Source organism: Ambystoma mexicanum, chromosome 5q (assembly GCF_040938575.1).
Source record: "Ambystoma mexicanum isolate Mex_15411 chromosome 5q, UKY_AmexF1_1, whole genome shotgun sequence".
Classification (NCBI taxonomy): Eukaryota; Metazoa; Chordata; class Amphibia; order Caudata; family Ambystomatidae; genus Ambystoma; species Ambystoma mexicanum.
In genome coordinates, this window is record NC_090933.1 from 1,080,665,863 (window position 1) to 1,080,693,406 (window position 27,544).

The 27,544-nt window shown below is 47.3% G+C and overlaps 1 protein-coding gene across 1 annotated transcript in view; it reads left to right on the plus strand.

Moving 5' to 3' along the window:
- Nucleotides 1–27,544, plus strand: part of FAM91A1 (family with sequence similarity 91 member A1) — a 1,180,047-nt gene that overhangs the window by 859,250 nt on the left and 293,253 nt on the right. The window lies entirely within an intron of this gene.

The following is a 27,544-nucleotide window of genomic DNA, read 5'->3' on the forward strand; positions in this document are numbered from 1 at the left end:
GGCTAAGGTGATCGGGGGGGCGTATGGAGGGGGTCCTTCCGAAGCTGGTCCACGGAGACCAGGTGGGGTTCATCAAGGGGAGACAGGGCTCTGACAATATCCGAAAAACTATAGACCTGTTCCACTATGCCCAGGTGTCAGACCTTGACGCGTGTGTCTTATCACTCGACTCAGAAAAGGCATTCGACAGGGTGGAGTGGAGATTTATGGAACTCACCCTCCAGAAAATGGCCTTCGGGGCACACATCATGGGTTGGGTGGCGGCGCTATATAGGGCCCCAAAGGCCAGAGTCCAGGTGAATGGCAGGCTGTCGGAGCCTTTCCCCCTCTCGCGGGAAACGCGGCAGGGTTGCCCGCTCTCCCCCCTCATCTATGTCCTCACCATGGAACCCCTAGCCATAGCGGTCAGAGCACACCTAGACATCAGGGGGATCCAGAGAGTGGAAGTAGAATTTAAACTCTCCCTGTTCGCCGATGACATCCTGGCCTACTTGGTGGACCCGGGATCCTCGCTCCCCCCCATCATGTCCCTGATGGCAGCATATGGTCGCCTCTCGGGGCTCAAGATAAATGCCTCTAAATCAGTCCTGCTCCCCATGAGAACAAGGGACCCGACCCTGGACCCCCTGTCCTACCTGGGAGGGATAAAAGTGGGTAGGTCTTCCATCCGATAACTGGGCGTCCTCCTCACCAGGGACCTCTCCAGCCTCGCCCCAGCTAACTATGACCCCGTAATGGCAAGGGTCACTGCGGATCTGAGGAGATGGGGGTCAATGATCCTGTCCTGGTACGGCCGTATGACGGCTGTGAAGATGAACCTACTCCCGCGCTTACTATATCTCTTCACTGCCCTCCCAACCAGCGTTCCTGACCAAACTTTCAGGGTCCTCCAGAATGCGGTGCGTGAGTTCATATGGCAGGGTAGGACCCCGAGGACAGCTAGAGCAATCCTGACCCTTCCGAGGGCGGAGGGAGGGTTCGGGCTGCCGGACTTCCAACTCTACTTTTCGCCCAGTTGCGCGTACTTCTCGAACACATGAAGGAGGGGATGGGTACATACTGGACGTACTTGGAGGACATGGACGCCCACCCACTCAAAGTCAGAGACCTCCTGTGGGCCCCAAGCAAATTCATTCCGAACAGACTAAGATCACACCCAACGTTGGGAGTCCTCTGGGTGATCTGGCGGGAAAGCCCCCAGACAGCGCATCTAACGTCATGGCCGTCACCGATGTCATCGCTCTGGGGTCACCCCCTTAGACTGGGAAGCAGGGGGTTTCGCAACGCTCAATCCTGGTCCGACACAGGGATGGAATGGGCGGGGCAAATGTTCAAGGAGGGGGAATTCCGCCCCTATGAGGAAATGAGAGAAGCCCTGGGTCAGGGGACCCTCTCCATTTTCGAATATCTCCGCCTGAAGAGGATTTTGTGCGACCAATCCTGGGGACAGAACTTGAAAAGGCAGTTGACCCCTTTTGAGAAACTTGTGGACACAGTGACCTCTAGGAAGGGGGCGGTATCAGGGATGTATAGAATATTGAACACTGTCAACCTAGGGGAGAGGAGGAGGTTCCGCACCTTCTGGAACGATTTGGCGGGGGAGATCTCTGAGGACGCCTGGGCAAGGATATTTAAGATAGCTTTCCATGGGAATTTATTCACAGCGGACATGGAACATAATTTCAAGATCCTGCCGGGATGGCACAGGGATCCTGCGAAGCTGGCGAAAATGTTCACGGGAGTGTCCCCCGCATGTCCAAGGGGGTGTGATCAGGTTGGCACAAGAGGTCACATGTGGTGGCACTGCCCGAAAGTCCAGACATATTGGGCAGAGGTACGGGGCTGGATCGCTGAAATCACTGAGGAACTGCTCCCCCAGAACCCCCTAACAATGTTGCTGGGCCTCCCCCCAGAGGACACAGACATATCCAGATACCCAAGGATGTGGGAAACCATGTTGAGGGCGGGGAGGGTGGCCCTGGCACAAAAATGGAAGAGCCCGGAGACCCCAACGAAGGAGGTCTGGTTAAAAAAGGTCAAGAACATGTTTCTGATGGATAAATTGACGGCAATGATGAATAACAAGTTGGGCACATTCCAAGCGAACTGGTTCGGGGTACAGCAGACCTGGGGATGGGACGTTCATTGACCCACGAGGATGAAAGAAGGAGGGATCGGGCGCCCACGGCCCGGGAACTGGTGGACGATGTGCAGCCACAAACATAGTCAACGTACTACTTTTTTCTCGTGCTCCGGACAAATAAAATTACCGCAGCGTCTCCCCAAACAAGGAGACCCATCTGGGTCAAAGTTTCAGGGGGGGAGGGGTCTGTTCGGGGAGGGAGAGGGAAGGGGGGAGGGTTGTTGGGCCAGTTAATTGCATTTCTTTTTGAATTTGCCTTGAGCCCGTTTGTTGTATTATAAAAAATGCTAATAAAACAAAGTTTAAAAAAAAAAATGTGGTATTTACACATTTCTGTTTGGAAAGCATTTTGACTCAGAAATATACAGAAGGACATTGTCCAATAAGCGTGCTCATGGGTAACCTGTGGCTAACTACGGGCACTTGTTTATTGACATCCACCTCCACCCACTTCCTAGATGTCTTTGTCCACGATTGCTAAAGCACCCAACACAGAGACCGGTCAAAGAAGACAGGCAGAGGCTTCAGGGTCATCCACAAGACATACTTGCACTGCACCAGACTTGAAGTCGACAACATCAACTCCTTTGAAGTCCGTTCTTTCCACTTTCCCCCCTCTCCCTCACAGTCACCTTCATCTCTTCTACAGACGACTCAAAACCAACACTGCCTTCATTAGAGACTTCACTGACCTGGTCACCGCCATGTCCCGCATGCATGCCAACATCTTCCTAGACTACTTCAACCTCCCAGGCAACAAGGCCACCAAACTCTCATCGGTCTTCTCTACACCCTCAGCCTCACACAGCACATGGAAGAGCAAACGTATGAGAAAGGTAGCATCCTCGACACAATCATCACTGCACTACCTTCCCTTCACTACTGCTCTCCTCTCGTGCATGACTAGTCTGACCACCTGGCCCTGCCTTTTGACATCCTGCACACCACCCCAGTCAAACACTCTCAGCAGAAACCCATCAGACAAACCTTCAGGTCCTTCAAGAACTTCCCAGTGGAAGCCCTCACAGAAGACCTCGCCAACCTCCACCTCACATGTGTCGAACACCCCCAACCGAACTGCAACTCTCTACTGGAAGCACCCAACGCCACCCTCTCAGCCTCCATCGACCGGCTCGGGCCACTGAAATAACGCACCTGCAAACCGAAACCGTCAGCACCCTGATACACACAAGAACTCAACCTCAGCAAGTCATCAAGAAACAAGAGAAAACCTGTTGCTGCTCCAGGACCGCATCCGACCTGACGCTCCTCAAGGAACTCCAAGGTACCCACTGACAACTAATCAACACAGCTAAGGCCTCCTATCATCAGAACACCATAGCAAAAGCCAACAACAAAAGCAGGGCCCTCTTCAAAGCTGTCAATCACTGTGACAACGTGCTACCGTATTCTGACATATGACACTCCCATCGGAAAATCCACTGCCATCAACACCTTCCTCATTGACAAAATCAGCAAGATTTGCCAGTATGTTAAAAAAAAAATAGTCCATAGGCTCCCCTCTGCGAGAATGAACACGGCTAAATGACCTGTTCTTTGGGATGGTATCCACTCGAGAGTCCGCAGCCACACTTCAGCTCACTGTATCTTTCACAGAAGGGAAAAAAACATTTGCATATCAGTCTTTGTCCCGCCCACGTGGGCAGTCCAGCACCGAAATGGTATGGCAATTCTCTTCTGAACAAGAGTACCAACAGCAACCCCAGACATGCGGAGCTGTGCCTCTCGGAGCACAATTTGCTCAGACAGGCACAGCTCCACCTCACTGATTAGGCCCAATGTTAGGGAGAATTCTGAGAAATGTGCCAATTCCCTTCTACCTTAGAGACCCCCAGCTCTTTTGCTGGACTTTAGGACTTTTAATTTCTAATCGGGAGAGAGTGAACCCTTTTTCTCACCCTCATCTATTTTTATTGTGATTTGTGCTGTTTCTTTTTTTTTTTTAATATATTTTATCGGTTTTCTTACCTACATTACATAACTCATTTCCGACTCTTAACAAGTCGGACAACAACAACTTGCATCATTCCTGGATCCAGTAAACCACACACAATGATCACAGTGTGGCAGTATTAACAGTATCAGATCATCAATATGAGTTATGTTTTAGCCGATGTTGGTATTTCATTGAGCGTCTTCCCATTTATGCCATATCTTTTGAGATTTCCCCAGACATCCTCTGGCTCTGTATACCCACTGCACCATTGCTATGCATACAATTACGCATGTAACCAATTGTTCAAATTGCAGTGTTACATCAGATCCCCACAATTTCGCTATTTGTTTCTTTTAATCAGCGCTGTAGTGGTTCAGATAAACACTTTCTCATATCGTGTCATTTCCCCTTCCTCCTCCACCCCCAGTAACAGTAGTTTAGGTTCTTTGTGAACTACACGTCCCAGGACTCTCGTGAGTTCATCACAACACTGCTGCCAGTATGTCTGGATTTGGGGGCATTGCCACAGTATGTGGAAGAAGGTAACTTCTTCGCGTTGGCAGCGTAGACATTTTGGGTCTACAACTCTACCCCATTGATAGAGGGGCACTCTTGGGTAATATATCCTGCGTTGTATTTTTAATTGAATGAGCCGGAGTCTGGCTAATATGGCTGTTTCACGGGGGTACATGAGGATCGTAACCCAGTATTCCGCAGGATGGTTCCCACATCTCTCTCCCATTTAGATTTCAGGCTTAATTGTTCGGGTGTAGCAAAGGAGGTTAGAGCACTGTACATGACAGAGGTAATTTTGGTGTCAATGCGGTCTAGGACTATATTCCTATCTACAGGAGTACATTCAGGCATGTCAGCAGGGGCCGGGAGGTGTTTTTGTAGTGCGTGTTGTAGTTGTGTGTAACAATATCGTTCAGTTTGGGGAGGTTAAACTTGGCTCGTAAGACTTGCCCAGTAGTAAGTCTGTAGACGTGGTAGCCCAATACCTCCCTCCCATATGGACCTTTGAAGTGTATGCAGTGCTATCCGGGGGAGTCCACCTCCCCATAGGAGCTTCCTTATTACACCCTCGATTTTGTGGAACACATTCGTTGGGATGTGAAGTGGGGCGTTCTGTAGAATGTATAGGAAATGGTGTAGAGACATCATTTTAAACAGCACCGCTCTGCCCATAAGGGTTAATGGCAGGGAAGCCCAATGTCGTACATCTTCCGTGAATCTGACTATAATTGGGTTGAGGTTTCCGTCCACATATTCATTTAAGTCTTTTGTGATCTGTATACCCAGGTATCGAAAGTGGCCCCTTTCCACTCGGTAAGGGCAGTCATTCGGGACGACATCTCCCGCTCCCTTGATCTGAAACAGTATGGATTTGGACCAATTTAACTTTAGACCACTGACTGCTGCATATTGCTCTAGAAGGCGTGTTACTATGGGACCGGAAGTGGCCGGGTCCTATAAGTATATTAGCAGATCATCTGCATACAGGGAGACGTTGTCCTCCCATTCGTCTGTCCATCGAAAGCCACTCCATGCTCGTGTACATTCTGGGGGGGTACAATAGTAATAGTACCCCCCCCCAGTCTGGTAATAGTCTGGCTAGGGGTTCTATTGCTAATGCAAAGAGCATCACGGATAGGGGACATCCCTGCCTCGTTCCCTTTCTTAGTTTCAAGGATCTCGACGGCCAGCCGTTTACCCTGGTTTCCGCCTCAGGGGAGTTATAAAGAAGTTGTATCCAGCCTATGTATTGTTCTCCAAGCCCCATTCGGCGCATTATTCCCCATGATGCCTCCCAGTGTATCGAGTCAAAGGCTTTTTCGAAATCTATTGCCAGTAACGCAAGGGGGTCTTGGAGGGTATGCGCTCTTTCAACTGTCAAATGTAACTTGCATATATTCATGCGTGTGGACCTTCGTGGCATAAATCCACACTGGACCGGGTATATTATTGATGTTATGACTTGCTGTAATCGGTTAGCTAGTATTTTCGCCAGGAGTTTGGTTTCGCTATTTATGAGAGAAATTGGTCTGTAAGAACTACATTTATCTGGGGGTTTATCAGCTTTGGGTATTACGACTATTGTGGCTTTCCTAAGGTCTGCAGGCAGGCAACCTTGTTCCTTCGAGTGCAGCAAGTGTGGGGCTACCTCATTCGCTCCTATCTTTTTCCATATCTCAATCGGAAAGCCATTCGGTCCCAGGGTTTTCCCCGATTGGAGCTGTGACATAGCCTCTACCAGCTCTGCCTCTGTAATGTCTTTTTCTAAAAGGGTCTTTTGTTCAGCACTTAGAGAAGGGATGTAAATCTTGTCTAGTATTGAGGTATCAATGGAGGTTGGGAGCTTTATATAGTTCACCGTAATACTTCGCAAAGCTCTCTGTTATTTCCCGATCAGTTAGTAGTGCGTCTGTGTTCTCTGGTGTAATTACTTTGACCTGGCTATGTCCCTCGTCCCTGTGTTCTAGCCACGCCAGCATTCTGCCTGCTTTGTCGCCTGTTTAGTATATTCTGGCGCGCATTGACGAAGCTATAGGATGGATAATGTCCTTACTTCAAATGTCCCCGCTCCTTTTTAATCTATACCTAAGGTTTCTCTGTACAGTCCTGGACAACATCAATACATTCTTTACCAACTACGCTGATGATACTCAGCTGGTAATCGAATTAAGCAGAGATCATCAGAAGGACAACGAGAATTTATCCTTGGTATACAGCGCAGTAGAGCAGTGGATGGACACTAATTGGATGTGCTTTAATGGCAAGAAAACAGAGCTCATGGTTTTTGGCACAAACTTAGCCAGCTCAAAGCTCCGTCCCTCATACAGCACCTTCACAATAAAAGATACCCAAATGCAAGTTTTGAACAAGGTCAAGACCCATGGAATGATGCTGGACGCATCCCTAGGATCGGATGCACAAATCCAATACATTAAAAAAAACCTGCTCATACCATCTTCGTCTACTAAAAGCCATTAGACCTTACTTATCGGAAGAAAACAGCGCCACGATCGCAAGAGCCACAATCTTATCTCGTCTTGATTACGGCAACATGCTCATCCTAGGCTCCAATAAACAATGCTATCATAGCTACCACGTTTTACAAAACAATGCAGTAAGAATCATCAAACAGAAAACCAGAAACCAGCATATCAGCGAAGCAAGAAAAGAACTGCATTGGCTAAAAATTGAGGAAAGGGTCCAGTTTAAATCTCTTACATTGGCACACATATGTATTTTTGGTAAAGCTCCCGTCTACCTAAAATCCAAACTCACTCTGTACGTGCTCCTCAGGAAGCTAAGATCGGCGGATCAAGGCTTGATTGCTGTGGCCTCTTACAGACACAAAAACGGTGCAGGCAAATCTTTCCTCGTCTCTGTGGCTGGCATATGGAACAACCTCCCAGTCCAGCTAAGATTGGAATCAAACTATCTACGTTTTCGTAAATTACTGAAAATACACATCTTTAAGTAAAGCCAAAAGCCTTTAAGTACAGCCCCCAATCCATCTCTTCTCCCTTTTTTTAAAAAATTATTTTACTGTCTTGTGTTCTGTGTTCTGCTTTTTCTTTCTTTTTTCTGTCCTTTGTGTTCATGTATCTGCGCCCCGAAGCTCACGAGCTACCGGCACAATATAAATAAATAAATTGCTCTGTGAGCCTGTTTGGCGCAGTCAAGGGCTACGTTTTGCAACCGTTTCTGAGCTAACATGACTGCTCAATGTGTGTCAGGCCTATCTCTAGCAAGATGGGACGACTCCGCTTTTTTCACATTAGTTTTTTCTTCTTCCAATGCTTTTTTATGTGTTTTCTTGTGCGCTGTATGTAGTCCAGGAGTGAATTTCTCCCCGGAGTACAGGTGTGTATGCCACCCATAGCATTCCGGGGCTCTCAACGGACCTGGTATTTAACTCAAAGTAAGTTCTTGTGGCGGTTTGTATGTGTTCTATGAGGTCCGGAAAGCCCAGGTAGTAATTGTTGAGGCGGCATGACGGGGGGCCTCGCTGTCAACAGTTCCATCAGTAGGGGTGAGTGATCTAAGACTCTTCTCAGGAGCAGTGTGGCAACTACCGCTTTGTGTATATCTGTCGCAGGGCAAAAGAAGTAGTCTAGTCTTGATAGTGAGGCATGGACCCCTGAGTGATAAGAGTACTCTCGTGTGTCAGGATGTAGATCGCGCCAGACATCCTTTAAACCCATTGCGGTAGTGAAGGTAGCGAGCTTGCTGTGAGTCCCAGGATTCCTCCCCCGCAGGTGAGTGCGGTCCATTCCCACATCCATGACTTCATGAAATCCCTCCCCCTAGGATCAGCGTGTCTGACGTGTCCTTGGTGATCACCGGTGTGATATCATTTATCAGTGCTGTCATCGATGAGGGCAGTAAGTAGACTGCTAGCAGAGCAATGGTTTGGTTCCATAACGTCCCTGTGATGTATACAAATCTTCACCCTGTGTCTTGTGTCACATTGGAAAGGGTAAGAGGAAGCTTTTTATGTATTAGTATTGGTACTCCTTGTGAGCCCATGGTAAAGCCTGCATGTATCGCTATGCGGTAGTTGGTACACTTGAATAAGTTACAGGTTGTGCCTGCCAGATGGGTTTCTGTGAGGAACACTACATGTGGTCAATGCCGATTTTAAAAACTGTGTGACTAGTCGTCTTTTGAGACCACTACCTAGCCCATTGATGTTCCATGTCAGGAACTTTAGGGTTCTGGCGTCTCTGCTAGGTGAGGCCATGGTGAGTGGGGTGAGTGTTGGTGAGTGCTACGCCGTGGATTCCGGGTAGCTGGTGACCTGGTGATTTTGTGATGTATTACGATCTTGCAAGGGTACATTTGGAGTGGTCTCTGGATCCGTGCCTGGTAAGAACAAATAACCCCCTCCCCCCAATACTTCTCCCAACTCAAAGCATCTGTTGCCCGAACTACAAGCGACAGCTGAGAAAACCTAGAGCAAAGGGCTACTCAGCTGTCGAACAAACAATCACTCTTCAATAAAACATATCCCACACAAGCCCTGGGTTACACCCAAACCTGTAGTTCCTGAATGAGATTCACTCCAGGGGGCATGGGGGGTTTTCATTTATAACGGCCGCACAAATGTTATCTATTCATGGTCTTCTTGATTAAATGGCGTGTGTCCGTCCCAGGTGTGGACCTTGTCTCGATAGCATTGCATGTTTTCCATGTGGTTCTTGGCGTCACTCCTCATCTTCTCTGGGTGGCGGGTCCCGGCCCTGGGCCAGTTGCCGCACCGGCGGCGGGTCCCATTCTGGTCTGGCTCGGGGATTTCTGTTTCTGTTGTTATGTAATGTTCTCCAGTCCCCTTCAATATGTTGCTCTGCCCATTTCCAGGCTTCTCTGGGGTCTGTGAAGTGGACTTTTGTGCCCCTGTAGTATATTTTCAGTTCGGCTGGGAATAGTAGGCCATTTTTCACTTTAAGGGATTGCAACTGTCTCTTGAGCTGGTCGAAAGATTGTCTGGCCTTCTGCACCTCTCTAGTGTAGTCCGGAAAGAAGGCGATCTTGGATCCTATAGGTCAGTGTGCCTTTCGCGCGTGCCCTCTGGAGCAACATATTTCGATCTCTGTAATTCAGAAGTTTTGCAATCACGGTGTGCGGTGGGGCACCGGACTTTCGGTAGGCATGCAGTGAACCCTTTCTACAGAGAAGAATTTCGAGAATGATTCCAGTTCAAACATGTGAGTCAGTCATTGCTCCAGAAATAATTCCATGCTCGGGTTCCTCCTCATTTTCTGGTAGTCCCGGACATTGTTTCTCCTCGATCTACCCTCACTCTCGTCTACTCTCTCCTCCATTGTTTTCAGTTGTGATGGGACACCGGCCAGCTGATGTTGCAGTTCTTAGTCTGTCCTCTGACCCAGATATGCGTTGTTCTGCCTCGCCAGTGCGAGACGATAGTTTCTGTAGGTTGAGACGGAGGAGCGAGATATCCATGCTGATCCCATCTATCTTTTGTTCCATGGAGGCTCGTGAATCCGCAATGGCCGCCATGACATCTTTCAGGGAAAGCGTGGTTTCTGCATCGGTCATGGTGTCTAGTTGTTCTCGGACTTCCTGGGATTGTGTAATTGACATTGTATACTGGTCGATCTTGCTCCGAGTGGGTTGTCTCTGTCTTTTCCCATGCTGAGTATGTTCACCGTTTGTTTGGAGCGGGTGGGGTCACCGGGTGAGGCAGCCCAGGGCCATACGTCCTGATCGGAACCTTAGTACAGGCCAGTAGCTCCGAGTTGTGATGTCCGGTCTCGGTTCTTGGTCAGTGTCGCCCTTATTGTCTATGCGGTATGGTGTTTGGCCTGTCTATGGGCCCGTACTAGGTGACAGACTCTCCTGGAATCGCTAGAGGGCAAGCCGCTCAGGTGCCTTGATTTCCTCCTTCCCTTTGCTTTGTCTCCAATGTGCCAACGGGTGACCTCTGATTCCACAGAGCACCGCAACACCGGTGACCGTGCAGCCATCTCATGTCACCAGGGTTTATAGTCATAAAATCGAAAACAAAAAAGTCGAAAGTCAAAAAATTAAAAAAACAAATTTCTTTTTTATTATGTTTTTTATTCGAAATGGGGGGGTTACCCCAAACACCCTTTTTTTAACCTTTTTTTTTTTTTACATGCGAGAGCCAAAAAATAAATATAAATAAATCATTCGACTTTTTTTTCGGCATTATGTTTTCATTTTTTTTTTTACTTTCGACATTTTTTTTTCTCGATTTTATGACTGCACACCTGTCACCAGTAGGTAGTATGCTCTATGCAGCGATTGGCAGGGTCTACATTCCCGTCCTATGTGCCCACAGTATTCTTTGATTCGGCCCGTTCAGAACATTCAGTTGGGTTCTTTTCGGCTGAGCTGGAAAACGGTTTTAATGCTTATTCTTTTGAGTTTTTCCCCTCTGTGGTCCCACTGGTAAGGACAATCGCAATTGTCCGCTGAATGCGTTGTTGGTTAGGACTCCAGTCAACGTGGACTGCCCCACAGGCATCCCACCGTTCACCAATTAGTGATCACTATGTTCCTTTCTCCACACAAGCCGGGTGCCGTCTGTGTCTGTTGCATCTAGGCGCCCAGCGAGTGTTGGTCCTGTGTTGATCCTGGAAGAGCCCGTTACCCACCCTCTCTTGGTGGAAATGTTAGTATGGAGTGTTCCAGGAGATCTCTACATTATGCCCAACCATCATAGAGGTGCCATTTGTTGTGTCAGGCCTTGGGCGAAATAGTGGTAGGCAAATGGAGAGCTCGGGGTGTCTCAGCAATAATCCTTTCCCTTCCTGCACCATGCACTATGTTCCTCTACTCAGTCAGGCCCCTTTTGGGTGCTTCAGATGGGTATCTTCTTTGTCATGGGGCCGGTGCCTGCTCACCCTACGTCGGGTCGTGGGTTTGTGCTGCTTTCCTGCAAGATGTTGGTGTGCCTCCGGTATAACCCCTGCTTGGATTAGGGCTGTGTCAGGCTATTTTCTGTGACCTTATGGGTCTGATACCAGTGTTGCTGTCCTTCGCGCAGCACCGCCACACTTTCAAGGCGTCCTGTCGGCCGCACTCTATACTGCAATATGTCCAGGCCAGGATGTGGTGTGCCTCGGTTTCCAGATACCCTGGAACGGGGTCGCGGCACAGGGTGTCGGCAGGCTGTCCACCCGTTAGGTGGGTTCCAAGTCCGGACAGGAGCTCCGAGTCCCCTGTCCTGCGGCCTCACAGCAGCGCCCGTTCGGTCTCTGGGTTCTGCTTCCTCTTGTCGCCCTGCACCCAATGTTGTGCTGGCGGGTGCGCTGGGGGAAGGACAGGTCACGCCGACAGTCAAGTGGAGGGGCCGAGCGCAGATCCGTACCCGTTCTGCTCACAGAGTTCGGTCTGTGTTGAAGGCAGGCTTCTGTATGTGAGTTAGGGCCGCCCGGTGTCAACATCCACCTGTGATGGCTCCAGCAGTGTTACGTTCCATCAAAGGCAGCCAAATTCAGCCTCCAGGGCACCGGCGCGAGGCGGCAGACTGCTTGTTCAACAGTGTCAGTACGTGCCGTCCTCAGGAGATCCTCGCCACGGGGGAAGACACGGTCTTCTTAGCTAGGGGGACCGCTCCAGGACCTGGAGCAGACCTGCAGGCTGCGTATCAATTCCCAGATTTAGCAGGCGGCCATCTTGTCTTCCTTTCCTCGCACAGCATGCGGATCCCGTCTCCCGCCTCTTATTCAGCCGGGGCTCCGCCGTTCACTCTGCTATCTCGCATGGTGGTTCTGCGTTCGTTCGCCCCTCGGCAGGGATGTTTTTGTACCAAGTCGCCACAAATAGAAGGATGTAGTTTCAGGATGTTTATGGCGGCCGCTGGAGCTCTCGGGACTCAGTCTGCATTGCTCTCTCACTGGCCACGCCCCCGAATCTGTTTCTTTTGACTTTGGAGTCTGACAAACTCCATAGGCATCACCTTTACATTGTGACACACCGCACCTTCAGTGCATTGCAGTGGCATGGGGAAGTCTCTTAGATTTCCCAAAGGTTTAAATACCTTCTCTTGGTGAAACTACTGTTTCCAAGAGCAGTGAAAAAACTATTGACTTTACTTACATTTTGTAATTTTCTAAACCCACCAGCACACACTATCCATTGGGTTACTTATAATCCCCTTTGTCTAGTTTCTTGTGTAAAATTTTTATGTTACCCTTTCTACAATTAATGGCTGGTGGCAGTGGTTTACTTTTTACTACCATTGTGTGTTTTTACCGCAGGCTGCGTTCGCAGTGGCAGTAAAGCACCCATGGGTGCCCATTTTGCCAAAATGGCCCTGGTCTTCTTTTTTCACCATTTCTTGTTGGAAAGGTCTTCCTTCAGATTTACTCTGCGTGCCAAATCAGGTTTGGGCCCTTTGTTCGTTTTGTCTTTGGAGGGATTCACGAGTGAAGCCTGCCTCTGACTCCATTATGTCTGGCAGGGGCAGGACGTGAGGGAGGTGCCCCAAACTCCACGTGCTTAATCCCCCTGGTTACACAAATGAACTCAAAGGTGATTGGCCGGCTGGCGGCAAAGCCAACCACCCTGCTGTGTGATTGACAGCTAGGCTGGAATGAATGGGAGAAACCTGCATAAAAGGCGAGGCTTTTTTGGCTTGGAAGGCAAAGTCGACCACTGGACGAAGGAATCAGAATAAGAACTTGGAAGAAACACCTGCTGCAACTCCTGGACCGTTGGTTTGTCCGGTGAAGCCCTGCTGCTGTGCTGAAGCTCTGAATTTGCCTCGCCTAGAGAAGTCCTGCATGGACTACTTCTCCCCTTGGGTTGGTGGGACCAATCAACTCCAAAGTAAGCCCGTCTGGACATCCTCTCAGGGCTGGCTCTATTTCCAATACTGCTGGAACCGAAGTGCCAAGGAGAGGAGCACCAGATTGCGTGCATTGCTTTTAAGTCTGACCCGAGCGCCACGAAGATCCTCCGGACTTCCCTGAAGCAGGACTGACCAAGCCTGAGCCAGCTCAAAGGAGTGCTGGACCCCAGATGTGAGGAAAGTCCAGAGTGGTATCCGAGAACCGCTGTGTTGCTATTTGCTGTCAGATGCGAGGAGCTGAAACCCAGAAGAACCGATGAATCGAAGTTTGCCCATTGCTGACACTGAACTTCCCATTGCAGAGCAGAAGTCCCCTATGTCCTAACTCTTGTCCCCATGACTGAGGCTCAGGAACAACAGGATCTGGAGACCTGTACAGGAACAGAAGCCAGCTGGAACCATTTAATCTAACCAGAGGTACTGTAAAGTCTAAGAGAATTACCTCTTGTTGTGTAGCCTTGCTTGCTCTCAGTTGAGACCTGTCTTGGTTACCTTGCAGAGTTGCTATAGCTTTGCCCCTCACAAGCCTCCTAGCTTGTGGCCCGTCAAGTGTTCTGTCCTCTACAAACTTTTCTAAAAACATTGTTCAAGACTTTTTACCTACCTGCAAATAAGTTCTTCAGCTCCCCTAGACATTGTGCAAGTAACATTGGCTGTCCTGGCTCCCTGAGAGACTCTTCCTTACCTCTGACTTTGTGCTTTGGCCTTTCCCCCAGGAAAGGATTAATTTTACTCTGCAGTGGGAGGTTTCAAAAGTACTTAACAGTTTGTCAATTATTCGTTAACCTTTGTTTTATTCCTCTCTTCTAGCTTTTTCACCAAACTCAGTATTGCTCTAAATGTACCAGTGATACATCAGTGTCCACACTGTCCTAGCTATTTAAGTCACCTGAGGGTGTAGGAAGTGTCTGTGTGCAATCCCCAATGGGTATCATCTGATTTAGAGAAACAGAGTGTGTTTTGAAGTGTATTATAAGTGTTATATATGTTGCTCAATTCTGAAGAAGGCTTATACAACTAACTGTGAAGTAAATTAATAATTGTTTTAGGTTATGTTATGTTACTTTGCATTTATATAGTGCCATATGTACCATTGGTATAGTCCCAAGGCGCTGGTAGGTTGAACGCCCTCGGGAACCGAAGTTCAAGTCAGTAGAGAGAGTCAAAGGTGCGTGTGAGTACCGTATATGTGTGCAGCTGGTGTGGCATTCGTGTAATAGCTGCTGCTTAGCGTTAGGTGTGGTGGTTGAGAGATCAGGAGTATGTGTTCGTTCTGGCAGGTTTTATCCAGACCGATTCTGGTTGCATTAGGCCTGAGGAGAACGTCTGGCTGGAGGGTGTGAAACCAGCAGTGTTTAGTTAGAGTGATGGGGAGAATGAGGCAGATGTTAGTATCAGAACAGCTTTACTGAATGGTGTCATAGTGTCTATGTTCTAGTTGAATGGTGGTGTAAAAAAGAGAGTAAGCGTGGTGATGTGATATGATGGTTTACATGCTCTTTCAAACGTTCTATGCACTCCAATCATTCCATGTATGTTGCGTAATTCTATGCGCTCCAGTCCATTCCATGTACTCCAGTCCCCTTTATGCACACCAACCCGTTCCATGCACTCCAACCCGTTCCACGCACTCAGTAAACCTTGAGTGCAAAAGTTTATTTGAATAACTGTGAAACTCTGTGTCACAACATTACTACTCACATTGACCCCTCTTGAGATGAGCCTGGCTGCTCAGCTACACTACCAACCGGTGTAGTTCAGACTTATACCAAAGGTTGGGTCCCTATTGCCAGGAGGTCAGGATTGTTGTAGTGCACCCAAAGGGTACTGCATACAATCTTGCCTAACACTGGTGGCAGGCGGTGGGGATCTGTTATAGAGTTGTTACATAGAGTATTTGCTTTACTTTTTTTCAACTAAAAACCTTCCCATGGTTAAGCTCCACTAGAATAGCAATTGTAAAATGTTTAATATGGATAACTTCAAACAGGAAGCCCTGATCATTCTAACAGATCAACTGAAAGCTATGTGTAGGATCATGAATCAATCTGTTAAAGGAAAGAAAATAAATTGATTACAAGGTTGTTAGATCACCAAATGTTGAATAGTAGGCCTGTAACTCCTACTAATTCAGAAAATGTGGAAATTGATAATGAGGATGATAATTCAGTGTAACTCTCTTGTCTTAGAAGAGTCAGAGGAAAGAGAGGAATCCCAGGAAAGGTGCAGGCCCTTTTGCTTCAACCTTTGTCCACTGGGACCCCACAAGATCCATCATTGAGTCCAGAATATGTGTCTCTTGAAAAATGAGACTTGAATTGGAATTTAAAAGAATACAGGCTCAAGCTGAAGCCAAACATCAGGACATCAAACTCCGGGAACTAGAAATGCAACATGTTCTGGATATGAAAAAAATGGTCTCTTAAAAATGGTTCTTCCAGTCCAAAGAGGCCTCTCCTGCCCAAAGAAGCAGTGAGTATTTATGATGCAAAACTGATATTGTGGATTGGTTGAGTGCTTTTGAATACAATCATGGGATTCAGGGTCTCACAGGTAATCAGTTGATTCCTTGGCTTTTGTCTAGGCTCCCCCACGTTGCAACTGATGCTGTAATGGAGGTGGGGGAACTTGAAAGAACAGAGTATGAAAATGTGAAACTGGCTTTGATAGCCAGGTTTGGGAAAACTCTTCCCCAGTCCCTTAAGAGGGTTAGGACCCTCAAAATGACTGATGGTATCCCTAGGGCTACCTGGGTGTGTGAATGTTAGAAGGACTTAAATGGATGGATTAAGGGTTACAGAGTAACTACCTTTGAAGGAATCATAAATCTATTTTTGTTGGAATTTATTTTTGATGCCTACTCTCCTGAGCTGAGACAGCACTTGGCTGACTCAAAAGAGATTGATCCCAAGAAGCTAGCAAAGGCTGCTGACTTGTGGGTTGCCAACAGGGCCACTCACGAGGATTCTGGGGCCACTCACAAAAAGGATGAGGGGAAGCAGCACAAGAAAGATGACAAAGAGAATTCTAAATCCAACCACCCAAAAGAGGGCCACAAACATAAGAAGAACAAACCATATGGGAAACCAGGTCAGTCTAGTGAAACCTCTGATGCTAAACTAGAGGGAGGTCAGCAGAAGCCCCCATCCCATAAAACATTTGGTAAATGTTATGCTTGTGGGTCAACTGACCATGTAAAAGGGTATCCCAGATGCACAGTAAGCTTCAGGGGTCCACACTGCCTCCTTAGCCTTCATCCCTGAGGGAGAAGTACATATGGCAAGTGGAAACTTTCATCTTTTCGCTGAAGATCCCATTGGAGTCTCAGCCAGTATTTTTTTAGTGTCCCTGGGTCTGTGGGAACAGCAGAATGTAGATGTGTATAACTGTATTCCAGATAACACAAAAGAATATTACAAGGACAGTGTACTTGTTAATGGTCTGGAGATGCCTGCCATTAGAGACACTGGCGCCAGCATTACAGTAGTGGATAAAACCTTTTTCAAACCTGAGGATGTTGCTAAGGCACCCAAAGGTCCCACTAAGCTTGCTGGAGGCCATCTCTAAATGGTTCCAATACTACCAGTTCTCATCCAGTGTAACAATATGACTGTAAGAATACCTGTCAGTGTACAGAATGAGGTGCCTGGGTTAGTCCTGTTGGGGAATGACTTAAAAGCTCTTGGAGTTGTATCAAGCACCCCCAGGCCGCCCAGTAAAAGGAAGCACGAGCAGACTAGGAAGGCCAGAGAGCTCACTTTAGATGACTCTCAATGGGTTGTTTCAGAGGTACCTATAACACCCAGTCCACAGGAAAACAAACTTCTAATTCCAGGAAGAAAGGGACAAAGGAGAACCCAAGGTCTCACGGAGAAAGAAAATCACCCATGTGCACCAAACCAGGACATCCCCGAGAGGACAGTCCAAGGTCACACCTGTGACCCCTCCACCAGCTGAGGCTGACTGGGAGGACCAACCAGAGGATGGTGAAACAGTTACTGGTGAAACATAACTGGAAGACAACCTTCTCCCTGTTGGAGATCTTGATCCTAAAGACCATCCTGAGCTGCAGACATTGCTTGCAGAAGGTGGCCCCTGTAGGGCAGGCTTCAGAAGACGTCAAAGAGAGTATCCTACTCTTGAAGGACTTCGCCAACAGGCAGCTTACCTGCTGGAAGGGAAAGAGCTGGGGAAGCACAGGCTGTACTGGTAGGATGTCCTCCTTTACAGTGAGCCTGTAGAGTCTACCCCAGGGAACTACAGAAGACTTGTAGTGCATCAGGGGATGAGACCCCAGTTTCTACAGTTAACCCATGAGATTCCTTTGGCAGGTCACTTAGGTTTAAAAAGGCGAAGAGAAAGATTTCTCTTTATTTCTACTGGCCTAAAATGGGGTCTGTTATAGATACATTCTGTAGAAGCTGTTACACTTGTCATACTTCTGGCAAGAGTGGAGCCAAGAACGTGGCACCCTTGGTGCCTCTCCCAGTGGTGGGAGTACCATTTGAGATGGTAGGAATTGATGTTGTTGGTCCCTTAGACTCTCCCACATCTGGAGGCAACCGATTCATATTGGTTGTGGTAGACCATGCTACAAGGTATCCTGAAGCAGTACCTATGAGAACTGTTAATGCTCAGGCAGTGACGAAGGCCCTCCCTGGTATTTTTACCAAGGTAGGTTTTTCTAAGGAGGTTATCTCAGATAGGAAGACCAATGTTATGTCCCACTACATGCAAGCCATGTGGAAAAACTGTGGAGTGACCTACAGGTTCTCAAAAGCTTACCATCCCCAAACCAATGGGTTGGTGGAGAGGTTTAATAGAACTATGAAGAGCATGATAGGTGCTTTAGAAGTACCCCTTAGAACAAAGTGGGACCTTGTACTGCCATGCTTTCTCTTTGCTTATAGAGAAGTCCCTCAAGAAGGGGGTTGGCTTCAGCCCCTTTGAGCTTCTCTATGGTCATCCGGTTAGAGGTCCATTGGCCCTAATCAACGAAGCGTTGGAGAGTGCTCCTTCCCACATGCCATTGAGAGTAACTGACTATGTATTAAGTCTACGAAGGAGAATGACACACATGATGACAGAAGCTTCTGATACCTTGAAAGCAGGTCAGGCTCTGGTCAAACATTGGAATGACCAGAAGGCCAACATGGCTGAGCTTACTCAAGACCAGCTAGTTCTAGTTATGGTACCTACATGGCAGAGGGCCTTACAGGACAAATGGATTGGCCCCTTCAAGCTTGTGGGCAAATTTGGAGAGGTCAATTATTTGGTGGACTTTGGCAATCCCAAGGAGGCTGCAGGGTCCTTCACACCAACCACCTAAAGGCCTATGTCTCTAGACCAGACCTAGGAGCTTTGCTCTTAGCCTCTGATCAAGAGGAGGAGGAGAGTGAACCTCAACCTGACCTCCTCAGGGGACAGCCTTTAGATGGAATGATAGTTCATCTCTCTTCTGATCTGACTCTGAAACAACAGGAGGAGTGCAACGTTCTGTTAAATCAGTTTGCCTCCCTGTTTTCACTGACACCAGGTTTGACCCTTTGGGACCAGCATGGTATTCTCACTGGTGATTGTAACCCACATAAAGGAAGAGGTCCAGAAGATGCTTGATCACGGGGTAACAGAGCCATCTACAAGTCCATGGGCTAGTCCTGTTGTACTAGTACCAAAGGCAGGATCCAAGGAGTTGGGATTCTGTGTGGACTATAGAGCTCTTAATGCAGTCACCATTATTGATGCCCATCCTTTACCTAGGACTGATGAGCTGGTGGATAAACTTGCTTCATCCAAGTACCTCAGTACATTTGACCTAACCTCAGGCTATTGGCAAATAGCTCTGACAGACCATGTCAAGGAGAAAACTGCATTTTCAACCCCAGGAGGGCTCTACTAGTTTAAGGTTATGCCTTTTGGACTAAAGAATGCGCTCACTACATTTTAAAGGATGGTAAATCATGTTCTGAATGGGATGGAGGACCTCTGTATGGCATACTTGGATAACATTGCAGTGTTCAGCCCTACTTGGAAAGAATATCTTGACCACCTAGGATATGTTTTGCAGGCTCTTGAACAGGCCCATCTGACCATAAAGGCAAGTAAGTGTCAAATTGGTCAAAGTAAAGTGGTCTACCTCGGACATGAGGTAGGAGAAGGTGAAATAAGTCCATTGTCGAGCAACGTACAAACTGTAAACGACTGGGCCAGCCCTACTGCTCAAACCCAAGTGAGAGCCTTTCTAGGTCTCAGGTTACTATAGAAACTTTATTAAGAACTATCGGACCATAGCTTCACCCTTGAATGTGATCTCCTCACTCAAATTCCCCAAGAAGGACGGGTGGAATGAGGAGTGCACAAGGGCATTTGAAGGACTTAAGAAAGCCCTTTGTCAAGCTCCAGTCTTAAGAGCTCTTGGCTACAACCAATCCTTTATTGTACAAACTGTTGCTTCCAATACAGGTATAGGTGCAGTTCTGAGTCAGTTGGATGAGAAAGGCAGGGAACACCCTGTCTGCTTTATCAGTGGGAAACTGAATGACCAAGAAACAAGGTGGGCAACCATAGAATGTGAATGTTTTGCCATTCTATGGTCTTTGAAGAAGGTTAGACCATACTTGTATGGGTCTACTTTTGTAATTCAAACAGACCACCAACCCTTGATGGTTAATGCAGATGAAGGGGGAACATCCTAAATAGTTAAGATGGTCTATCAGCGTTCAGGGGTTTGATTTTAAAGGTCAGGATGTAATCACCAAAATGCTGGTGGTCTTTCCAGAAAGTATGACTGATTGGAGTAAGGAGATTCATCCAGGAGTGGATTAAATCCTCCTGTTCCTTAGTCTGGGGGGTTGAGTGTTAGGGAGAATTCTCAGAAATGTGATAATTCCCTTATACCTTAGAGACCCCCAGCTCTTTTGCTGGACTTTAGGACTTTTAATTTCTATCCTGGACAGAGTGAGCCCTTTTTCTCACCCTCTCATGTATTTTTATTGTGATTTGCACTCTGTGTTTCTTTCGACTTTGAAGTCTGACAAACTCCATAGGCATCATCTTTACATTGTGACACACAGCACCTTCAGTGGAGTGGCACAGGGAAGTCTCTTAGATTTCCCAAAGGTTTAAATATCTTCTCTTGGTGAAACTACTGTTTCCAAGAGCAGTGAAGTGAAATTGACTCTACTTACATTTTGTAACTTTCTAGACCCAGCACACACTATCTTACCATAGGGTGATGGAGGGGTTACTTACTATCCCCGTTGTCTAGTTTCTCATGTAACATTTTTATGTTACCCTTTCTACAATTAATGGCTGGTGGCAGTGGTTTACCTTTTACTACCTTTGTGTGTTTTTACCGCAGGCTGTGTTTGCAGCTGCAGTAAAGCACCCATGGTGCTCATTTTATCAAAATGGCCCTGGTCTTCTTTTTTCGTCATTTCTTGTTGGAAAGGTCCTTCTTGAGATTTACTCTGCGTGCCAAACCAGGTTCGGTCCCTTTGTTCGTTTTGTCTTGGCCGGATTCACAAGTGATGCCCGCCTCTGGCTCCAGTATGTTTGGCAGGGGCAGGACGTGAGCGAGGTGCCCAAAACTCCATGTGCTTAATCCTCCTGGTTACAGGAATGAACTCAAAGGTGATTGGCCGGCTGGCTGTTCGGCAAAGCCAGCCACCCTGCTGTGTGATTGACAGCTAGGCTGGAATGAATGGGAGAAACCTGCATAAAAGACGAGGCTTTTTGGCTTGGAAGGCAGAGTCGACCACTGGAAGAAGGAATCCGAAGATGTACTTGGAAGAGACGCCTGCTGCAACTCCTGGACCGTTGGCTTGCCCGGTGAAGCCCTGCTGCTGTGCTGAAGCTCTGAATTCACCTAGACTAGAGAAGCCCTGCATGGACTACTACTCCCCTTGGGTTGGTGGGACCAATCAACTCCAAAGTAAGCCCATCTGGACATCCTCTCAGAGCTGGCTCTACTTCCAATACTGCTGGAACCGAAGTGCCAAGGAGAGGAACACCAGATTGTGTGCGTTGTTTTTAAGTCGGGCCCGAGCACCAGCAAGATCTTCCGGACTTCCCTGAAGCAGGACTGACCAAGCCTGAGCCACCTCAATGGAGTGCTCGACCCCAGATGTGAGAAAAGTCCAGAGTAGTATCCGAGAACCGCAGTGTTGCTATTGGCTGTCAGACGCAAGGAGCTGAAACGAAGAACCGCTGAATCGAAGTTTGTTCATTGCTGCCGATGATCTTCCCATTGCAGAGCAGGAGTCCCCAGAAGTCCTCCCTCTTGTCCCCATGACTGAGGCTCAGGAACAACATGGTCTGTTGAGCTGTACAGGAACAGAAGCCAGCTGGAACCATTTCTTCTAACCAGAGGTACTGTAACGTCTAAGAGAACTTAACTCTTGTTGTGTAGCATTGCTTGCTCTCAGTTGAGACCTGTCTTGGTTACCTTGCAGAGTTGCTATAGCTTTGCCCCTCACAATCCTCCTAGCCTGTGACCCGTCAATTGTTCTATCTTCCTCAAACTTTTATAAAAACAATGTGCAAGACTTTTTACCTTCCTTCAAAGAAGATCTTCAGCTCGCCTAGACATTGTGCAAGTAACATTGGCTGTCCTGGCTCCCCGGGAGTCTCTTCTTTACCTCTGACTTTGTGCTTTGGCCTTTCCCCCAGGAAAGGGTTAATTTTACTCTGCTGTGGAAGTTTCAAGAGTACTTACCAGTCTGTGAAGTATTTGTTAATCTTTGTTTTATTCCTCTCTACTATCTTTTACACCAAACTCAGTATTGCTATAAATGTACCAGTGATAAATCAATGTCCACAGTAACCCAGCTATCAGTGAGGGTGTAGGAAGTGTCTGTGTGCCATCACCAATGGGTATCATCTGATTTAGAGAAACTGGGCCTCATTACACGGACGGCGGTGGACCAAGGTGCTATAAGCACCTTGGTCCATGCCAGTAAAATACCAGCACCGCTTTTGAGGAAAGGGGAATTACCGCCCTATTCCAAGGTTGGTGGGGGCGGTAATTCCCCCTTCCCTCATTGCCCTTCCCCATTCCCATTTTTGCCCCATAGGGCATAATGGGAATGGGGAAGGTGCTAATTACGGCACCGCAAATTGCGGTACCGTAATTAGCTCCCTGGTCCCTTTGCGGGTTTGTTTTTAACGCCTGCAAAAAGCAGGCGTTAAAGTCTCCAACCCGCAAAGAGACCTCGTAGTAGGCAGTAAGGGTTATCGGTCACCGGTACCATTAACGGTGACCGTTAACCCTTACCGCCGTCCGTGTAATGAGTCCCACTGTGTGTGTTCTGACATGTATTATAAGTGTTATATATGTTGCTCCCTTCTGAAGAAGGCTTATACCAACTGACTGTGAAATAAATTGATAATTGTTTTATCAAGAAACCTTGAGTGTTAGAGTTTATTTGAATAACTGTTACTGTGAAACTCTGTGTCACAGCATTACTGCTCACATTGAACCCTCTTGAGAAAAGCCTGGCTGCTCAGCCACACTACCAACCTGTGTAGTTCAGACTTATACCAAAGGTTGGGTCCCTATTGCCAGGATGTCAGGGTTGTTGTAGTGCACCCAGAGGGTACTGCATACAATCTTGCCTAACAACCAACAAGGCTGAAACACGTGCCTGAGGTTGCTGTTGGTACTGCATCTTCTATAAGGCGGTCGCCCTCAAGTCACACAGCTACCTCACAGAGAAAGTTAGCATCTCCGGCAGACAGCACACCACCAGATGCCAGGACCCATGCAGACTTGAAATATGCTGCTGCAAAAAGGAAAGGACCCGAAAACAAGCCTTCTCTGCCTACACCCCAAGACTATGGAACCACCTCCCCGTCAGCATCTGACTCGCTCCCACACACCTACAATTCAGAAAAATCTCTAAGACCCACCTCTTCAAGGAGTCTCTCCTCCTCAACACAGAGGTCATCAAGTTACCGACCCCCAAACCACCTGACTCCCTTTCCTCTCCGCCACCCTGTATAGCTGTACCCCTCCTCCTCCCTGTATCATACCCCGCACTGTATTTCTGTTATGTTGTCACCTCTGAAAAGTGCTCCGTTATGCACAGGGGCTGTCCTCAACAAACGCCAAGGAATGTGACGTCACCAGGAATTAGCATATCACAGTGAAATATGCACATTTCATTAAATTTGCTTTGCATAACCACCCACATTGCACAGGACGAATGGCATTTGCCTTTCAGAAAATAAACATACACACAAAACCAAGAGAGGATATTTTCTTCTAATAGTGTTTTTGAAAACATTAAAAGGTGTGCATGTTTTAAACTCCAGGAACCAATACAAATGTTTTCCCTGGAACATGCAGTACCGAAATGAGAAATTTCACCTTTAGTTGTTAATTTTTCATCAGGTTATATCGTGCAGTGGTGACGTGTCCGGCCTACACACCTGTCGATTGCGGGTTGATCCCTCGGCTTAAATTCATAAATTCAAGGAATACTTTCAATGTTTTTCATTTTAGCCTGGGGGGGACTGAGTCCACCCTCTGAACAAAGTGGGTGGACTCTGTCCACCCGCGTGTTCTCTCAACTCTAGCCCTGGTTATGCATATGTACTGTTGTATACCTCTCTAAATCATTCCGTTGTGCATCTGTATTGTTGAATATCTCTGTATAGCGATCTGTTGCTTTTCGAAGCTCGGTCAGCGCTCAATAAATACCATAATAATAATAATAGCCAATTAAATAGTACACATTACAGGCAACAGCAACCAGTACAGTTTCAAGTCAATAGCTACTCCTTTGTACACTTTGACTTAAGTGTTGCACAGTGGCCTCTAGCCCAGGGACTGCATCTATCTGGTGCTGAAATCCCTCCACTGGCTCCCTGTGGTTGCAAGGATCAAGTTCAAGAGCCTCTGCATAATCCACAAGGCTTTCTGGGGCTGGAGCTGCACGATCTACAAATCTCTCTTCCTAAATACTCTCCCTCTAGAGCCCTCCGCTCCTCCCACTTTCTGCGGGTGAGCCGCTTTCACAGAGATTCACAGCCTCCCCGCCTCTGTCTTGAGCCGGAGCACCTTAGGTTCCGGAAACGCCTCAAGACCTTCCTCTTCTCTTCCTCCTTTTCATTCCCTCCCCCCTGCTTACCTCGGTTCTTTTTTTTTTCTCCACCATCCTTCCTCCCGAACTCTGTTCAGTTTTGGCTGACTGGTTGCCTAGTTCACCTCCAGAGCCTTACAAGTCCTAGGCCCCCCACCAGTCTTTGCACTTGCCTCCAGGCTACTGCACTATGTTCAGCATCACTTCACTTTAAGCTTACACTCCATGAGCGAGGTAACCTCTCTGCATTTCACCCAGGGCCCTGTTGGACTGGACGTGATTGTTCACTACCTCCCCCTCTTCCTCGCACCGCCGTCTGTATGCATGCATTACCTAAACGTACTAGGACTAGTAAGTTTGTCTGTCCTGTCCCCCCACCCCCTTTTCTTCGGTCCCCCCTACCTAGCTGGGTCGTAACTGTAACACTTCATGCATTTGCACTAGGAGAAATGCTATCAGGCCTAGTATTCTAGTTTCTTTTTAGATCATTCCGAAACTTCAAGGCCTAAGAATGATTACTGTATTCCCTTGTTCTCTTCCTGCTTTGAAGCACTCCACCTGTGTATACACGCTGTATAAATAATTACAATGACAGCCTCAAAATACATATTGCAATATTTCATTCTTAGTTGCTTCCTCCATAATGTGACTACAAATAGTGTTTCCAGTTAGGCTCGCTTTTCTCTGGGTCATCTCTTCTATTACTTCACCTGCTCCATTATCTTTTCACATACTCCGCACAAAGTCTGTATGAACAATTCATACACACATGCAAATGGGTTTTCCTCCTGAAGCATGCCTAGCATGTCTGTGGAAAATCTACACTCTGCACAGTATATGGTAGTAGGTTGTATACCTATCTCTGCGGGCAGAAAAACAATCAAGAAGAACCAGGTGGGACATGCTTAGTTTCACTGCGGGCAATCTAGAACTGCCAATCCTGCGGGGCACACATGGGTTCACTATACTTCACTCCTTACCACATTTCTAACTTATTTCTCTTGTTTGCTCCTCTTTTCCATTTTTCCGCCTCAGTTCCATTTTCCTTGTCCATTTTCCCTCCTCCTTTCGGGTTAGTCTGAAATCACTATGTTGGGGGCCCACCATCCATTTTACCACTCTTAACTTGTATTTCCTCCAATAGTTGGTCATTTCCCCTATTTGGTTACGAAAATCCCTTCGGATACATTGGGGCTATAGTCCAAACACCACTCTCTCTGATGACTCTCCATAATAGATGAGCCCTTGCTTCCCAACACTCTGGTAGGTAAACATAGTGTAGGGCCCACTCTCAGCCTTGAGATTTAGCCAAGGGAATTATTGAACTTGGAAACCCCTGCCATCAATCGTTCTGCATGGCCTTGTACCTGAATGCCATGTAGATTCTGTTGCTTTCTCTCATCTTTGTTTCTCGTGTTTCCTCCTTCAATACTATTACTCATTTGCATAAGACTCTCAGGCCAAGTCCAAATCTGGATGGTTGTTGCTGGAGAAATTGTATCGAGTGGTGGGCTTCAAATCAAGAAGCTGTATAAAATGTTGGAAATTTGCTAGGTGTACTGGCTTAAACAGGCCTTCCTTTGAGCAGCTTAAATGGTAGATAGGTGAGGAATCTGTTCGAGGAACAGCCATCAGAAAAAACATTACTGAGAGGTAAGTATTTTGTTCATCATGAACCTTTGCATGCCTCGTGTAATGATTCATTATAATCCACTGCTATTCTATTTTACTATTCACCTGTAAATGTAGCTGCTGTCCATATTGACCAAGTAGTAGTACTATGCAAATTAACAAGAGGGTCCTGGGATTCCCTCTGCCAGACATTAGTCCTGGTTACGAGAGACTTACCCAGAGTCTTTAGCTCACTATCTTTCACAGAGAAGAAATATCCCAAACATATCAGTCTTTGTTCTGCCCGGGGGCAGTCCAGCACCGAAATGCTAGGCAATTCTCCTCTGAACAAGAGTACCAACAGAAACCCCAGACACGTGTTTCAGTCTGGTTGGACCTCATCAGTAGGGTGGATCTGTGCCTCTCTAAGAATAGTGAGCAAGGGGTCCACGTCTGGATTCCCCTAGTAACTTAGGGTGAGACCCAAAGTTACTTAAATATGCAAATTAACAAGGGGGTCCTGGGAGTCCCTCTGACAGACATTAGTCCTGGTTACGAGAGACTTACCCAGAGTCTTTAGCTCACTATCTTTCACAGAGAAGAAATATCCCAAACATATCAGTCTTTGTCCTGCCCTGGGGCAGTCCAGCACCGAAATGCTAGGCAATTCTCCTCTGAACAAGAGTACCAACAGAAACCCCAGACACGTGTTTCGGTCTGGTTGGACTCCCAGGACCCCCTTGTTAATTTGCATATTTAAGTAATTTTGGGTCTCACCCTAAGTTACTAGGGGATTCCAGACGTGGACCCCTTGCTCACTATTCTTAGAGAGGCACAGATCCACCCTACTGATGAGGTCCAACCAGACCGAAACACGTGTCTGGGGTTTCTGTTGGTACTCTTGTTCAGAGGAGAATTACCTAGCATTTCGGTGCTGGACGGCCCCAGGGCAGGACAAAGACTGATATGTTTGTGATATTTCTTCTCTGTGAAAGATAGTGAGCTAAAGACTCTGGGTAAGTCTCTCGTAACCAGGACTAATGTCTGGCAGAGGGACTCCCAGGACCCCCTTGTTAATTTGCAAGTAGTACTGCAAAACAATTTCATCATTAAAAAACTATTGTCAATGTTGCACTATGCTAAAGGCACGAGCTAATCCTAAACTTATTGAAAGCTGGTCTAATAGCGCTAGGGATTAGTCCTGGTGCATTAATTTGACATGTTATTCCAAACAGGTGGATGAAAAGACAGCTGCATTAAGCAAATGTTTAGATTCTTGGGTTTTCTTTCCCACCTCCACCATCCCGTAGGACTATACAGCAGGCGGCTGTCCGAACAGCTTAATTTTCGGCAGTGCCTGGAAACGTTTAAATGATTTATGCTAACATGGTAATCTG